The sequence below is a fragment of the Pseudorasbora parva genome, chromosome 17 (assembly GCF_024679245.1).
Source record: "Pseudorasbora parva isolate DD20220531a chromosome 17, ASM2467924v1, whole genome shotgun sequence".
In the NCBI taxonomy this organism is placed as follows: domain Eukaryota; kingdom Metazoa; phylum Chordata; class Actinopteri; order Cypriniformes; family Gobionidae; genus Pseudorasbora; species Pseudorasbora parva.
Window position 1 is genome coordinate 1223394 of NC_090188.1, and position 7500 is coordinate 1230893.

The 7500-nt window shown below is 42.9% G+C and overlaps 1 protein-coding gene across 1 annotated transcript in view; it reads left to right on the forward strand.

Annotated features, from left to right (window-relative positions):
- Positions 1-7500, forward strand: part of LOC137045570 (uncharacterized) — a 222882-nt gene that overhangs the window by 202303 nt on the left and 13079 nt on the right. The window lies entirely within an intron of this gene.

Genomic DNA, 7500 nt, shown 5'->3' on the forward strand with positions numbered 1-7500 from the left:
CACACACACACACACACACACACACACACTCTCAAACACACACACTCACACACTGTCCCACACACACACACACACTCACACACACACACACACACTGCCCCCCCCACACACACACACACTTACACACACACACACACACACACACACACACACACACACACACACTTACACACACACACACACACACACACACACACACACACATACGTAATATCACTAATGATATTATTAAATGTTTGGATAGTAAACAGCATTGTGCAGCTTTATTTGTAGATCTCTCCAAAGCATTTGATTCTGTAGACCATAAACTACTGTTGCAGAGACTTAGTTGTGTGGGTTTTAGTGAAACAGCTCTAAATTGGTTTAATAATTACTTATTTGAACGAACTCAATGTGTCTCAGTTAAAAATTTTATATCTGCAGAACAAACAATTAAAAAAGGTGTCCCACAGGGTTCAGTTTTAGCACCAATTTTATTTTCTATTTATATCAATGACATAGGTTGTGGGATAACTCCAGCTAGAATCCATCTATATGCTGATGACACAATCATTTACACAGTCGCACATTCTTTGAGTCAAGCCATGGAGTTTCTGCAAGATTCTTTTCGGTCTTTGCAGCTGTCATTGTCAAATTTGAAACTGGTTTTAAACACACAAAAAACAAATTATATGCTTTTCACCCGGGGTTCCATTAAAACAGATTTCCCGATTTTAACTTTAGAAGGAGACTGTATAGAAAGAGTAAACTGTTATAAATACTTAGGCATATGGCTAGATGAAAAATTAGGTTTTAATGTACATATTGAAAATCTCTTGAAAAAGCTTAGACCAAAACTGGGTTTTCTCTTTCGTTTAAAGAAATGTTTTCCTTTAGAAGCAAGAAAGAGAATTATTCAAAGTTGTTTCCTCTCCGTCTTAGATTACGGTGCTGTGATTTATATGCATGCAAGTTCATCTTCTCTAAAAAAGTTAGATTGTGTATACCATGCTGCCTTGCGCATTGTAACTTGTACGAATTGGTGGGTTGGACTTCTTTGTTTCAAAGGAGAAAAATACACATGCTGATGTTTATTGCTAAGGCATTGTTGGGAAAACTACCACTTTATATTTGTCAACTTTTATCGTATTACACCTGTACTTATAGCACTAGATCGAGAGATAAATTGCTTTTAAAGGTTCCTAGAGTACGTTCAGAGTTTGGTAAAACTGCCTTCTCTTTCTATGCTCCCTGGTTATGGAATGAGCTGCAGAGTATAATAAGGATAGAAGCACTGCCTTCTTTAAAAGTTTTTAAAAACCTCTTATTAACCAAGTTAAGGGAAACATGTGTATGTTTTGTTAAGTAGATTTTGTTGTTATTTTGAGTGTTGGACAAAATTTTATGAAAGATTCAGATTTGTTTTATTTATTTATTATTATTATTTTTTTTATTTATTTTTTTGTTTGTATGTTGTTTATGTGAAACTTTCTGTGCTGCCATCTTGGCCAGGACTCCCTGGAAGAAGAGATTTATATCTCAATGGGACTATCCTGGTAAAATAAAGGATAAAAAAAAAAAAAATACGTCATATGGCCAAAAATAAATGCAAACTTTATTTACATAGTTGTGTTTGACTCAAGGCAACTCTAGAAATGTCTCTTACATATAATAATGACCTACATGTGTAATTATGTAACCACGACGCTGTAAAATAACGTGTAACCAAAAAAATCGAATGTAAAAATAGTAAAAAGACGAAATATAAATTTGTTGCAATTTCTAGACGTTTGAGCGTCCCAATTACATTGAAGGAAACCGACTGCACATGCTGTAATCTTGATTGGCTTTTGCTTTTAAACATTGACGAGGTATAAAGTTGATCATGTGTTTATGAAGGATGACTTGTGTGTGTTCTCAAAATAATGTTTGTCATAAATACTGTGGAAATATGGCTGCTGCAATGAAAATAAAGTGTGTGGTGTAAAACCCAAATTAAATGACCTCTCACCTGCTCTTATTGATGGCCTTTAATGGCATCAGCTGTTGTCAGGGCTCTTATTTGACGATACATAAATCAACGCACAATTATGGCAGGAGGCGCGGCCGGCCCAAACTGGACGTTCCACACCGAGGCTTTCGCAGTCCATCAGCGAGCCGTGATTTAGGATGCGTGCCTTTATTGGGCTGAGATTGGGATTTTGAGCCAGATATTTGGAGGAGTTTTTTATTTTATTTAATGTTGGTCTCCTTCACAAACGCCCACTCTCAAGGTCACTGGCGCTGACGGATCGCGAGCTCTATATACGGTGGAGTGAGACCGCTTTACTGCTGACCCACCAGAGCAGCAAATCATTCGGCTTAATTGACCCGTATGAGACATAGCACACGCGCATCAACACACACGCACACACACACACACACACACACAGTGTGTGAACACTCAGATCTCTAGCGGCGAAATTAACAACTGAACATTTACAACAGCACATGCGCATCAACACGCATCAGCACACGCATCAATACACGCATCAACACACATCAGCACACATCAGCACACGCATCAATACACGCATCAGCACACGCATCAACACACATCAGCACACGCATCAATACACGCATCAGCACACGCATCAACACACATCAGCACACGCATCAATACACGCATCAGCACACGCATCAACACACATCAGCACATGCGCATCAGCACACATCAGCACACGCATCAATACACGCATCAGCACACGCATCAACACACATCAGCACACGCATCAATACACGCATCAGCACACGCATCAACACACATCAGCACATGCGCATCAGCACACATCAGCACACATATCAATACACGCATCAGCACACACATCAGCACACACATCAACACACACATCAGCACACGCATCAATACACGCATCAACACACACATCATCACACACATCAACACACACATCAACACACATCAGCACACGCATCAATACACGCATCAACACACGCATCAGCTCACGCATCAACACACATCAGCACACGTATCAGCACACACATCAACACACATCAGCACACGCATCAATACACGCATCAACACACGCATCAGCTCACGCATCAACACACATCAGCACACGCATCAGCACACACATCAACACACATCAGCACACGCATCAATACACGCATCAACACGCATCAGCTCACGCATCAACACACATCAGCACACGCATCAACACATGCATCAGCAAAGGCATCAACACACATCAGCACACGCATCAACACACGCATCAGCACACACATCAATAAACGCATCAACACACATCAGCACACGCATCAACACACATCAGCACACGCATCAACACACGCATCAGTACACGCATCAACACACGCATCTGCAGACGTATCAACACACGCATCAACATGCATCAACACGCATCAACACACAGATCAACCCTCCCATCAACCCACGCATCAACACGCATCAGCACACGCATCAACACACATCAGCACACCCATCAACACACGCATCAGCACACACCAATAAACGCATCAACACACACATCAGCACACATAAGCACACGCATCAACACACATCAGCACACGCATCAATACACGCATCAGCACACGCATCAACACACATCAGCACACGCATCAGCAAATTCATCAACACGCATCAACACACGCATCAGCACACACATCAATTAACGCATCAACACACATCAGCACACGCATCAACACACGCATCAGCACACGCATCAACACACGCATCTGCAGACGTATCAACACACGCATCAACACACACATCAGCACACGCATCAACACACGCATCTGCAGACGTATCAACACACGCATCAACACACGCATCAGCACACGCATCAACACACATCAGCACACGCATCAATACACGCATCAGCACACGCATCAACACACATCAGCACACGCATCAGCAAATGCATCAACACGCATCAACACACACATCAATAAACGCATCAACACACATCAGCACACGCATCAACACACATCAGCACACGCATCAACACGCATCAGCACACGCATCAACACACGCATCTGCAGACGTATCAACACACGCATCAACACACGCATCAGCACACGCATCAACACACGCATCAACACACGCATCTGCAGACGTATCAACACATGCATCAACATGCATCAACACGCATCAACACACGGATCAACCCACCCATCAACCCACGCATCAGCACACGCATCAGCACACGCATCAACACACATCAGCACACGCATCAACACACCCATCAGCACACACATCAGCACACACATCAGCACACGCATCAACACACGCATCAGCACACACATCAATAAACGCATCAACACACGCATCAACATACATATCAACACACACATCAACATGCATCAGAACACACATCAACACACACATCAACATGCATCAGAACACACATCAGCACACGCATCAACACGCGCATCAACACAACTATCAACACGCATCAGCACACGCATCAACACACGCATTAACACAACTATCAACACGCATCAGCACACACATCAACACGCATCAACACATGTCAGCACACACATCATCACAACTATCAACACGCATCAGCACACATCAACACACGCATCAACATACATATCAACACACACATCAACATGCATCAGAACACACATCAACACACGCATCAACACACATATCAACACACACATCAACATGCATCAGAACACACATCAGCACACGCATCAGCACTCGCATCAACACACGCATCAACACACATCAGCACAGATATCAACACTTGATCAACACAACTATCAACATGCATCAGCACATGCATCAACACTTGATCAACACAACTATCAACATGCATCAACACAACTATCAACATGCATCAGCACATGCATCAACACAACTATCAACACGCATCAGCAGACGCATCAACACAACTATCAACACGCATCAGCACACGCATCAGCACACACATCAACACAACTATCAACATGCATCAGCACACACATCAACACGCATCAACACACATATCAAGACACACATCAACATGCATCAGCACACACATCAACACACGCATCAGCGCACGCATCAACACACGCATCAGCGCACGCATCAACATGCATCAGCACACGCATCAACACAACTATCAACACGCATCAACACACGCATCAACACAACTATCAACACGCATCAACACACGCATCAACACAACTATCAACACGCATCAGCACACGCATCAACACATATCAACTCACATCAACATGCATCAGCACACACATCAACACGCATCAACATGCATCAGCACACACATCAACACAACTATCAACACACATCAACACACACATCAACACAACTATCAACACGCATCAACACACGCATCAACACACGCATCAACACAACTATCAACACGCATCAACACACGCATCAACACACGCATCAACACAACTATCAACACGCATCAGCACACGCATCAACACATATCAACTCACACATCAACATGCATCAGCACACACATCAACATGCATCAACATGCATCAGCACACACATCAACACAACTATCAACACACATCAACACACGCATCAACATGCATCAACATGCATCAGCACACACATCAACACAACTATCAACACACATCAACACACGCATCAACACAACTATCAACACGCATCAACACACGCATCAACACAACTATGAACACGCATCAGCACACGCATCAACACAACTATCAACACGCATCAACACACGCATCAACACACGCATCAACACAACTATCAACACGCATCAGCACACGCATCAACACATATCAACTCACACATCAACATGCATCAGCACACACATCAACATGCATCAACATGCATCAGCACACACATCAACACAACTATCAACACACGCATCAACATGCATCAACATGCATCAGCACACACATCAACACAACTATCAACACACATCAACACACGCATCAACACAACTATCAACACGCATCAACACACGCATCAACACAACTATGAATACGCATCAGCACACGCATCAACACATATCAACTCACACATCAACATGCATCAGCACACACATCAACACACATCAACACATATCAACACACACATCAACACACGCATCAACACAACTATCAACACGCATCAGCACACTCATCAACACATATCCAAACAACTATCAACACGCATCAACACACGTATCAACACAACTATCAACACGCATCAGCACACGCATCAACACATATCAACACACACATCAACATGCATCAGCACACACATCAACATGCATCAACACACGCATCAAAACACGCATCAGCACACGCATCAACACATGCATCAACACAACTATCAACACGCATCAGCACACGCATCAACACATATATCAACACATATATCAACACACACATCAACATGCATCAGCACACGCATCAAAACATGCATCAACACACCCATCAGCACACGCATCAACACACGCAGATTTTAAATGATAAAACTTGTAATAAAAAATACCTTGCTCTTTAGTTGTTGTAAATGCATGTGTCAGTGTGGGTATAACATATTTGTATGTAGGTTTTGTATTTGACACTGGAAGTATAACGTGTGTGTGTGTGTGTGTGTGTGTGTGTGTGTGTGTGTGTGTGTGTGTGTGTGTGTGTGTGTGTGTGTGTGTGTGTGTGTGTGTGTGTGTGTGTGTGTTTGTGTGTGTGTGTTTGTGTGTGTGTGTGTGTGTGTGTGTGTGTGTGTGTGTGTGTGTGTGTGTGTGTGTGTGTGTGTGTGTGTGTGTGTGTATGTGTGTGTTTGTGTGTGTGTGTGTGTGTGTGTGTGTGTGTGTGTGTAAAGTGATGAATGTTGTTCATTTGCCCTCCTGAACCACAGGCGCTGCTGAACACCTCACTGCACGCACAAATAATGACACACACACACACACGTTTATCTAAACAAGACATGTTCAAGCTAACTGTAACACCATATGAACCCGTCTTTATCTTTGGGAATGTCAGCAAAAGCAGGTTTTGTCCCGTTGAACTCGAGTCAGTTTTATGCACAACATGGACCGAATAGTTGAGGCCGGATTAATCCGATTGTGTTCTCAGTGCATTAATGAAGCACTGATAAACTCTCATTGATGTGTGCAGTGTTTGTGTTTATGTGTGATTATTAATTAGTTAGTGCTGGTAGTTGTCTGCCACACACACACACACACACACACACACACACACACACACACACACACACACACACACACACAGTGAAGCTGTCATGTACACCTGTTGATTATTCTTCTCATAATTAATGTGTACACACCCAGGCTAATTATTCTGCAGCATTTGATTAATGAGTTTAGAGTCTCAGTGTCTCAGACAGAGAGGACAGCTGGGAAATGATTGATGAACACACACGGCACAACACGGAAGCTGTCATATGTGTGCATGCAACACACACACACAGAGAGAGAGAGAGAGAGAGAGAGAGAGAGAGAGAGAGAGAGAGAGAGAGAGAGAGAGAGAGAGAGAGAGAGAGAGAGAGAGAAACAGCTTCATCCT